The sequence below is a fragment of the Heptranchias perlo genome, chromosome 42, assembly GCF_035084215.1.
Source record: "Heptranchias perlo isolate sHepPer1 chromosome 42, sHepPer1.hap1, whole genome shotgun sequence".
Classification (NCBI taxonomy): domain Eukaryota; kingdom Metazoa; phylum Chordata; class Chondrichthyes; order Hexanchiformes; family Hexanchidae; genus Heptranchias; species Heptranchias perlo.
The window spans coordinates 4,676,104-4,688,204 of NC_090366.1; positions in this window are offsets into that span (position 1 = coordinate 4,676,104).

Sequence of the window (12,101 nt, forward strand, 5' to 3'; positions counted from 1 at the left end):
CCCTTCCCCTCTCTGAGATCCCCTTAGACTCTCTGATAACCTCTGACACTCCCTTCCCCTCTCTGAGATCCCCTTACTCTCTCTGATACCTTGTGACACTCCTTCCCCTCTCTGAGATACCCTTACTCTCTCTGATACCCTCTGACACTCCATTCCCCTCTCTGAGAACCCCTTACACTCTCTGATACCCTCTGACACTCCCTTCCCCTCACTGAGCCCCCTCACGCTCTCTGATACCCTTTGACACTCCCGTCCCCTCTCTGAGCCCACTAACTCTCACTGAAACTCCCTTCCCCTCTCTGAGAACCACTCACACTCTCTGATTCCCTCTGATACTCCCTTCCCCTCTCTGAGATCCCTGACAGTCCCTGATACCCTCTGACACTCCCTTCCCCTCCCTGAGATCCCCTCACACTCTCTGATAGCCTCTGACACTCCATTCCACTCTCTGAGATCCCCTTACACTCTTTGATACTCTCTGGCACTCCCTTCCCCTCTCTGAGCCCCCTCAGACTCTCTGATACCCTCTGACACTCCCTTTCCCTCTCTGAGATCCCCTTACTCTCTCTGATACCCTCTGACACTCCCTTCCCCTCTCTGAGATCCCCACACACTCTTTGATAGCCTCTGACACTCCATTCCCCTCTCTGAGAACCCCTTACACTCTCTGATACCCTATGACACTCCCTTCCCCTCTCTGAGCCCCCTCACGCTCTCTGATACCCTCTGACACTCCCGTCCCCTCTCTGAGCCCACTAACTCTCTCTGACACTCCCTTCCCCTCTCTGAGAACCGCTTGCACTCTCTGATTCCCTCTGATACTCCCTTCCCCTCTCTGAGATCCCTGACACTCTCTGATACCCTCTGACGCTCCCTTCCCCTCTCTGAGATCCCCTCAAACTCTCTGATAGCCTCTGACACTCCCTTCGCCTCTCTGAAATCCTTGACACTCTCTGATAGCCTCTGACACTCCATTCCCCTCTCTGAGATTCCCTTACACTCTTTGATACTCTCTGGCACTCCCTTCCCCTCTCTGAGCCCCCTCACACTCTCTGATACCCTCTGACACTCCCTATCCCTCTCTGAGCCCTCTCACACTCTCTGATACCCTCTGACACTCCCTTCCCCTCTCTGAGATCACTGACACTCTCTGATACCCTCTGACACTCCCTTCCCCTCTCCGAGATCCCTGACACTCTCTGATACTCTCTGACACCCCTTCCCCTCTCTGAGATCCCCTTACTCTCTCTGATACCCTCTGACACTCCCTTCCCCTCTCTGAGATCACTGACACTCTCTGATACCCTCTGAAACTCCCTTCCCCTATCCGAGACCCCTTACACTCTTTGATAGCCTCTGACACTCCCTTCCCCTCTCTGAGATTCCCTTCCACTCTCTGATAGTTTCTGACACTCCATTCCCCTCTCTGAGATCCCCTTACACTCTCTGATACCCTCTGACACCCCTTCCCCTCATTGAGATCCCCTTACACTCACTGATACCCCCTGACACTCCCTTCCCCTCTCTGAGATCCCCTTACACTCTCTGATACGCTCTGACACTCCCTTCCCCTCTCTGAGATCCCCTTAGACTCTCTGATAACCTCTGACACTCCCTTCCCCTCTCTGAGATCCCCTTACTCTCTCTGATACCTTGTGACACTCCTTCCCCTCTCTGAGATACCCTTACTCTCTCTGATACCCTCTGACACTCCCTTCCCCTCTCTGAGATCCCCTTACACTCTCTGATACGCTCTGACACTCCCTTCCCCTCTCTGAGATCCCCTTAGACTCTCTGATAACCTCTGACACTCCCTTCCCCTCTCTGAGATCCCCTTACTCTCTCTGATACCTTGTGACACTCCTTCCCCTCTCTGAGATACCCTTACTCTCTCTGATACCCTCTGACACTCCATTCCCCTCTCTGAGAACCCCTTACACTCTCTGATACCCTCTGACACTCCCTTCCCCTCACTGAGCCCCCTCACGCTCTCTGATACCCTTTGACACTCCCGTCCCCTCTCTGAGCCCACTAACTCTCACTGACACTCCCTTCCCCTCTCTGAGAACCACTCACACTCTCTGATTCCCTCTGATACTCCCTTCCCCTCTCTGAGATCCCTGACAGTCCCTGATACCCTCTGACACTCCCTTCCCCTCCCTGAGATCCCCTCACACTCTCTGATAGCCTCTGACACTCCATTCCCCTCTCTGAGATCCCCTTACACTCTTTGATACTCTCTGGCACTCCCTTCCCCTCTCTGAGCCCCCTCAGACTCTCTGATACCCTCTGACACTCCCTTTCCCTCTCTGAGCCCTCTCACACTCTCTGATACCCTCTGACACTCTCTTCCCCTCTCTGAGATCACTGACACTCTCTGATACTCTCTGACACTCCCTTCCCCTCTCCGAGATCCCTGACACTCTCTGATACTCTCTGACACCCCTTCCCCTCTCTGAGATCCCCTTACTCTCTCTGATACCCTCTGACACTCCCTTCCCCTCTCTGAGATCCCCTTACACTCTCTGATACCCTCTGACACTCCCTTCCCCTCTCTGAGATCCCCTTACTCTCTCTGATACCTTGTGACACTCCTTCACCTCTCTGAGTCCCCTTACTCTCTCTGATACCCTCTGACACTCCCTTCCCCTCTCTGAGATCCACTTACACTCCCTGATTCCCTCTGATACTCCCTTCCCCTCTCTGAGAACCCCTTACACTCTTTGATACCCTCTGACACCCCCTACCCCTCTCTGAGATCCCCTTACTCTCTCTGATACCTTGTGACACTCCTTCACCTCTCTGAGTCCCCTTACTCTCTCTGATACCCTCTGACACTCCCTTCCCCTCTCTGAGATCCACTTACACTCCCTGATTCCCTCTGATACTCCCTTCCCCTCTCTGAGAACCCCTTACACTCTTTGATACCCTCTGACACTCCCTTCCCCTCTCTGAGATCCCCTCACACTCTCTGATAGCCTCTGACACACCCTTCGCCTCTCTGAAATCCTTGACACTCTCTGATAGCCTCGGACACTCCATTCCCCTCTCTGAGATCCCCTGACACTCTTATATACTCTCTGGCACTCCCTTCCCCTCTCTGAGCCCCCTCACACTCTCTGATACCCTCTGACACTCCCTTTCCCTCTCTGAGACCTCTCACACTCTGTGATACCCTCTGACACTCCCTTCCCCTCTCTGAGATCACTGACACTCTCTGATACCCTCTGACACTCCGTTCCCCTCTCCGAGATCCCTGACACTCTCTGATACTCTCTGACACCCCTTCCCCTCTCTGAGATCCCATTACACTCTTTGATAGCCTCTGACACTCCCTTCCCCTCTCTGAGATTCCCTTCCACTCTCTGATACGATCTGACACTCCCTTCCCCTCTCTGAGATCCCCTTAGACTCTCTGATACCCTCTGACACTCCTTCCCCTCTCTGAGATCCCCTTACTCTCTCTGATACCCTCTGACACTCCCTTCCCCTCTCTGAGATCCGCTTAGACTCTCTGATGCCCTCTGAAACTCCTTCCCCTCTCTGAGATCCCCTTACTCTCTCTGATACCCTCTGACACTCCTTCCCCTCTCTGAGATCCCCTTACTCTCTCTGATACCCTCTGACACTCCCTTCCCCTCTCTGAGATCCCTTCACACTCTCTGATACTTTCTGATACTGCCTTCCCCTCTCTGAGATCCCCTTACACTCTCTGATACCCTCTGACACTCCCTTCCCCTCTCTGAGATCCCCTTACTCTCTCTGATACCTTGTGACACTCCTTCCCCTCTCTGAGATCCCCTTACTCTCTCTGATACCCTCTGACACTCCCTTCCCCTCTCTGAGATCCCCACACACTCTTTGATAGCCTCTGACACTCCATTCCCCTCTCTGAGAACCCCTTACACTCTCTGATACCCTATGACACTCCCTTCCCGTCTCTGAGCCCCCTCACGCTCTCTGATACCCTCTGACACTCCCGTCCCCTCTCTGAGCCCACTAACTCTCTCTGACACTCCCTTCCCCTCTCTGAGAACCACTTGCACTCTCTGATTCCCTCTGATACTCCCTTCCCCTCTCTGAGATCCCTGACACTCTCTGATACCCTCTGACGCTCCCTTCCCCTCTCTGAGATCCCCTCAAACTCTCTGATAGCCTCTGACACTCCCTTCGCCTCTCTGAAATCCTTGACACTCTCTGATAGCCTCTGACACTGCATTCCCCTCTCTGAGATTCCCTTACACTCTTTGATACTCTCTGGCACTCCCTTCCCCTCTCTGAGCCCCCTCACACTCTCTGATACCCTCTGACACTCCCTTTCCCTCTCTGATCCCTCTCACACTCTCTGATACCCTCTGACACTCCCTTCCCCTGTCTGAGATCACTGACACTCTCTGATACCCTCTGACACTCCCTTCGCCTCTCTGAAATCCTTGACACTCTCTGATAGCTTCTGACACTCCATTCCCTCTCTGAGATCCTCTTACACTCTTTGATACTCTCTGGCACTCACTTCCCCTCTCTGAGCCCCTTCACACTCTCTGATACGCTCTGACACTCCCTTTCCCTCTCTGAGCCCTCTCACACTCTCTGATACCCTCTGACACTCCCTTCCCCTCTCTGAGATCACTGACACTCTCTGATACCCTCTGACACTCCGTTCCCCTCTCCGAGATCCCTGACACTCTCTGATACTCTCTGACACCCCTTCCCCTCTCTGAGATCCCCTTACTCTCTCTGATACCCTCTGACACTCCCTTCCCCTCTCTGAGATCCCCTTACACTCTTTGATAGCCTCTGACACTCCCTTCCCCTCTCTGAGATTCCCTTCCACTCTCTGATACGATCTGACACTCCCTTCCACTCTCTGAGATCCCCTTAGACTCTCCGATACCCTCTGACACTCCTTCCCCTCTCTGAGACCCCCTTACTCTCTCTGATACCCTCTGACACTCCCTTCCCCTCTCTGAGATCCGCTTAGACTCTCTGATACCGTCTGACACTGCTTCCCCTCTCTGAGATCCCCTTACTCTCTCTGATACCCTCTGACACTCCTTCCCCTCTCTGAGATCCCCTTACTCTCTCTGATACCCTCTGACACTCCCTTCCCCTCTCTGAGATCCCTTTACACTCTCTGATACTTTCTGATACTCCCTTCCCCTCTCTGAGATCCCCTTACAATCTCTGATACCCTCTGACACTCCCTTCCCCTCTCTGAGATCCCCTTACTCTCTCTGATACCTTGTGACACTCCTTCCCCTCTCTGAGATCCCCTTACTCTCTCTGATACCCTCTGACACTCCCTTCCCCTCTCTGAGATCCCCACACACTCTTTGATAGCCTCTGACACTCCATTCCCCTCTCTGAGAACCCCTTACACTCTCTGATACCCTATGACACTCCCTTCCCCTCTCTGAGCCCCCTCACGCTCTCTGATACCCTCTGACACTCCCGTCCCCTCTCTGAGCCCACTAACTCTCTCTGACACTCCCTTCCCCTCTCTGAGAACCGCTTGCACTCTCTGATTCCCTCTGATACTCCCTTCCCCTCTCTGAGATCCCTGACACTCTCTGATACCCTCTGACGCTCCCTTCCCCTCTCTGAGATCCCCTCAAACTCTCTGATAGCCTCTGACACTCCCTTCGCCTCTCTGAAATCCTTGACACTCTCTGATAGCCTCTGACACTCCATTCCCCTCTCTGAGATTCCCTTACACTCTTTGATACTCTCTGGCACTCCCTTCCCCTCTCTGAGCCCCCTCACACTCTCTGATACCCTCTGACACTCCCTTTCCCTCTCTGAGCCCTCTCACACTCTCTGATACCCTCTGACACTCCCTTCCCCTCTCTGAGATCACTGACACTCTCTGATACCCTCTGACACTCCCTTCCCCTCTCCGAGATCCCTGACACTCTCTGATACTCTCTGACACCCCTTCCCCTCTCTGAGATCCCCTTACTCTCTCTGATACCCTCTGACACTCCCTTCCCCTCTCTGAGATCACTGACACTCTCTGATACCCTCTGAAACTCCCTTCCCCTATCCGAGACCCCTTACACTCTTTGATAGCCTCTGACACTCCCTTCCCCTCTCTGAGAATCCCTTCCACTCTCTGATAGTTTCTGACACTCCATTCCCCTCTCTGAGATCCCCTTACACTCTCTGATACCCTCTGACACCCCTTCCCCTCATTGAGATCCCCTTACACTCACTGATACCCCCTGACACTCCCTTCCCCTCTCTGAGATCCCCTTACACTCTCTGATACGCTCTGACATTCCCTTCCCCTCTCTGAGATCCCCTTAGACTCTCTGATAACCTCTGACACTCCCTTCCCCTCTCTGAGATCCCCTTACTCTCTCTGATACCTTGTGACACTCCTTCCCCTCTCTGAGATACCCTTACTCTCTCTGATACCCTCTGACACTCCCTTCCCCTCTCTGAGATCCCCTTACACTCTCTGATACGCTCTGACACTCCCTTCCCCTCTCTGAGATCCCCTTAGACTCTCTGATAACCTCTGACACTCCCTTCCCCTCTCTGAGATCCCCTTACTCTCTCTGATACCTTGTGACACTCCTTCCCCTCTCTGAGATACCCTTACTCTCTCTGATACCCTCTGACACTCCATTCCCCTCTCTGAGAACCCCTTACACTCTCTGATACCCTCTGACACTCCCTTCCCCTCACTGAGCCCCCTCACGCTCTCTGATACCCTTTGACACTCCCGTCCCCTCTCTGAGCCCACTAACTCTCACTGACACTCCCTTCCCCTCTCTGAGAACCACTCACACTCTCTGATTCCCTCTGATACTCCCTTCCCCTCTCTGAGATCCCTGACAGTCCCTGATACCCTCTGAAACTCCCTTCCCCTCCCTGAGATCCCCTCACACTCTCTGATAGCCTCTGACACTCCATTCCCCTCTCTGAGATCCCCTTACACTCTTTGATACTCTCTGGCACTCCCTTCCCCTCTCTGAGCCCCCTCAGACTCTCTGATACCCTCTGACACTCCCTTTCCCTCTCTGAGCCCTCTCACACTCTCTGATACCCTCTGACACTCCCTTCCCCTCTCTGAGATCACTGACACTCTCTGATACGCTCTGACACTCCCTTCCCCTCTCCGAGATCCCTGACACTCTCTGATACTCTCTGACACCCCTTCCCCTCTCTGAGATCCCCTTACTCTCTCTGATACCCTCTGACACTCCCTTCCCCTCTCTGAGATCCCCTTACACTCTCTGATACCCTCTGACACTCCCTTCCCCTCTCTGAGATCCCCTTACTCTCTCTGATACCTTGTGACACTCCTTCACCTCTCTGAGTCCCCTTACTCTCTCTGATACCCTCTGACACTCCCTTCCCCTCTCTGAGATCCACTTACACTCCCTGATTCCCTCTGATACTCCCTTCCCCTCTCTGAGAACCCCTTACACTCTTTGATACCCTCTGACACCCCCTACCCCTCTCTGAGATCCCCTTACTCTCTCTGATACCTTGTGACACTCCTTCACCTCTCTGAGTCCCCTTACTCTCTCTGATACCCTCTGACACTCCCTTCCCCTCTCTGAGATCCACTTACACTCCCTGATTCCCTCTGATACTCCCTTCCCCTCTCTGAGAACCCCTTACACTCTTTGATACCCTCTGACACTCCCTTCCCCTCTCTGAGATCCCCTCACACTCTCTGATAGCCTCTGACACACCCTTCGCCTCTCTGAAATCCTTGACACTCTCTGATAGCCTCGGACACTCCATTCCCCTCTCTGAGATCCCCTGACACTCTTATATACTCTCTGGCACTCCCTTCCCCTCTCTGAGCCCCCTCACACTCTCTGATACCCTCTGACACTCCCTTTCCCTCTCTGAGACCTCTCACACTCTGTGATACCCTCTGACACTCCCTTCCCCTCTCTGAGATCACTGACACTCTCTGATACCCTCTGACACTCCGTTCCCCTCTCCGAGATCCCTGACACTCTCTGATACTCTCTGACACCCCTTCCCCTCTCTGAGATCCCATTACACTCTTTGATAGCCTCTGACACTCCCTTCCCCTCTCTGAGATTCCCTTCCACTCTCTGATACGATCTGACACTCCCTTCCCCTCTCTGAGATCCCCTTAGACTCTCTGATACCCTCTGACACTCCTTCCCCTCTCTGAGATCCCCTTACTCTCTCTGATACCCTCTGACACTCCCTTCCCCTCTCTGAGATCCGCTTAGACTCTCTGATGCCCTCTGAAACTCCTTCCCCTCTCTGAGATCCCCTTACTCTCTCTGATACCCTCTGACACTCCTTCCCCTCTCTGAGATCCCCTTACTCTCTCTGATACCCTCTGACACTCCCTTCCCCTCTCTGAGATCCCTTCACACTCTCTGATACTTTCTGATACTGCCTTCCCCTCTCTGAGATCCCCTTACACTCTCTGATACCCTCTGACACTCCCTTCCCCTCTCTGAGATCCCCTTACTCTCTCTGATACCTTGTGACACTCCTTCCCCTCTCTGAGATCCCCTTACTCTCTCTGATACCCTCTGACACTCCCTTCCCCTCTCTGAGATCCCCACACACTCTTTGATAGCCTCTGACACTCCATTCCCCTCTCTGAGAACCCCTTACACTCTCTGATACCCTATGACACTCCCTTCCCGTCTCTGAGCCCCCTCACGCTCTCTGATACCCTCTGACACTCCCGTCCCCTCTCTGAGCCCACTAACTCTCTCTGACACTCCCTTCCCCTCTCTGAGAACCACTTGCACTCTCTGATTCCCTCTGATACTCCCTTCCCCTCTCTGAGATCCCTGACACTCTCTGATACCCTCTGACGCTCCCTTCCCCTCTCTGAGATCCCCTCAAACTCTCTGATAGCCTCTGACACTCCCTTCGCCTCTCTGAAATCCTTGACACTCTCTGATAGCCTCTGACACTGCATTCCCCTCTCTGAGATTCCCTTACACTCTTTGATACTCTCTGGCACTCCCTTCCCCTCTCTGAGCCCCCTCACACTCTCTGATACCCTCTGACACTCCCTTTCCCTCTCTGATCCCTCTCACACTCTCTGATACCCTCTGACACTCCCTTCCCCTGTCTGAGATCACTGACACTCTCTGATACCCTCTGACACTCCCTTCGCCTCTCTGAAATCCTTGACACTCTCTGATAGCTTCTGACACTCCATTCCCTCTCTGAGATCCTCTTACACTCTTTGATACTCTCTGGCACTCACTTCCCCTCTCTGAGCCCCTTCACACTCTCTGATACGCTCTGACACTCCCTTTCCCTCTCTGAGCCCTCTCACACTCTCTGATACCCTCTGACACTCCCTTCCCCTCTCTGAGATCACTGACACTCTCTGATACCCTCTGACACTCCGTTCCCCTCTCCGAGATCCCTGACACTCTCTGATACTCTCTGACACCCCTTCCCCTCTCTGAGATCCCCTTACTCTCTCTGATACCCTCTGACACTCCCTTCCCCTCTCTGAGATCCCCTTACACTCTTTGATAGCCTCTGACACTCCCTTCCCCTCTCTGAGATTCCCTTCCACTCTCTGATACGATCTGACACTCCCTTCCACTCTCTGAGATCCGCTTAGACTCTCTGATACCCTCTGACACTCCTTCCCCTCTCTGAGACCCCCTTACTCTCTCTGATACCCTCTGACACTCCCTTCCCCTCTCTGAGATCCCCTTACTCTCTCTGATACCCTCTGACACTCCCTTCCCCTCTCTGAGATCCCTTTACACTCTCTGATACTTTCTGATACTCCCTTCCCCTCTCTGAGATCCCCTTACACTCTCTGATACCCTCTGACACTCCCTTCCCCTCTCTGAGATCCCCTTACTCTCTCTGATACCTTGTAACACTCCTTCCCCTCTCTGAGATCCCCTTACTCTCTCTGATACCCTCTGACACTCCCTTCCCCTCTCTGAGATCCCCACACACTCTTTGATAGCCTCTGACACTCCATTCCCCTCTCTGAGAACCCCTTACACTCTCTGATACCCTATGACACTCCCTTCCCCTCTCTGAGCCCCCTCACGCTCTCTGATACCCTCTGACACTCCCGTCCCCTCTCTGAGCCCACTAACTCTCTCTGACACTCCCTTCCCCTCTCTGAGAACCACTTGCACTCTCTGATTCCCTCTGATACTCCCTTCCCCTCTCTGAGATCCCTGACACTCTCTGATACCCTCTGACACTCCCTTCCCCTCTCTGAGATCACTGACACTCTCTGATACGCTCTGACACTCCCTTCCCCTCTCCGAGATCCCTGACACTCTCTGATACTCTCTGACACCCCTTCCCCTCTCTGAGATCCCCTTACTCTCTCTGATACCCTCTGACACTCCCTTCCCCTCTCTGAGATCCCCTTACACTCTCTGATACCCTCTGACACTCCCTTCCCCTCTCTGAGATCCCCTTACTCTCTCTGATACCTTGTGACACTCCTTCACCTCTCTGAGTCCCCTTACTCTCTCTGATACCCTCTGACACTCCCTTCCCCTCTCTGAGATCCACTTACACTCCCTGATTCCCTCTGATACTCCCTTCCCCTCTCTGAGAACCCCTTACACTCTTTGATACCCTCTGACACCCCCTACCCCTCTCTGAGATCCCCTTACTCTCTCTGATACCTTGTGACACTCCTTCACCTCTCTGAGTCCCCTTACTCTCTCTGATACCCTCTGACACTCCCTTCCCCTCTCTGAGATCCACTTACACTCCCTGATTCCCTCTGATACTCCCTTCCCCTCTCTGAGAACCCCTTACACTCTTTGATACCCTCTGACACTCCCTTCCCCTCTCTGAGATCCCCTCACACTCTCTGATAGCCTCTGACACACCCTTCGCCTCTCTGAAATCCTTGACACTCTCTGATAGCCTCAGACACTCCATTCCCCTCTCTGAGATCCCCTGACACTCTTATATACTCTCTGGCACTCCCTTCCCCTCTCTGAGCCCCCTCACACTCTCTGATACCCTCTGACACTCCCTTTCCCTCTCTGAGACCTCTCACACTCTGTGATACCCTCTGACACTCCCTTCCCCTCTCTGAGATCACTGACACTCTCTGATACCCTCTGACACTCCGTTCCCCTCTCCGAGATCCCTGACACTCTCTGATACTCTCTGACACCCCTTCCCCTCTCTGAGATCCCATTACACTCTTTGATAGCCTCTGACACTCCCTTCCCCTCTCTGAGATTCCCTTCCACTCTCTGATACGATCTGACACTCCCTTCCCCTCTCTGAGATCCCCTTAGACTCTCTGATACCCTCTGACACTCCTTCCCCTCTCTGAGATCCCCTTACTCTCTCTGATACCCTCTGACACTCCCTTCCCCTCTCTGAGATCCGCTTAGACTCTCTGATGCCCTCTGAAACTCCTTCCCCTCTCTGAGATCCCCTTACTCTCTCTGATACCCTCTGACACTCCTTCCCCTCTCTGAGATCCCCTTACTCTCTCTGATACCCTCTGACACTCCCTTCCCCTCTCTGAGATCCCTTCACACTCTCTGATACTTTCTGATACTGCCTTCCCCTCTCTGAGATCCCCTTACACTCTCTGATACCCTCTGACACTCCCTTCCCCTCTCTGAGATCCCCTTACTCTCTCTGATACCTTGTGACACTCCTTCCCCTCTCTGAGATCCCCTTACTCTCTCTGATACCCTCTGACACTCCCTTCCCCTCTCTGAGATCCCCACACACTCTTTGATAGCCTCTGACACTCCATTCCCCTCTCTGAGAACCCCTTACACTCTCTGATACCCTATGACACTCCCTTCCCGTCTCTGAGCCCCCTCACGCTCTCTGATACCCTCTGACACTCCCGTCCCCTCTCTGAGCCCACTAACTCTCTCTGACACTCCCTTCCCCTCTCTGAGAACCACTTGCACTCTCTGATTCCCTCTGATACTCCCTTCCCCTCTCTGAGATCCCTGACACTCTCTGATACCCTCTGACGCTCCCTTCCCCTCTCTGAGATCCCCTCAAACTCTCTGATAGCCTCTGACACTCCCTTCGCCTCTCTGAAATCCTTGACACTCTCTGATAGCCTCTGACACTGCATTCCCCTCTCTGAGATTCCCTTA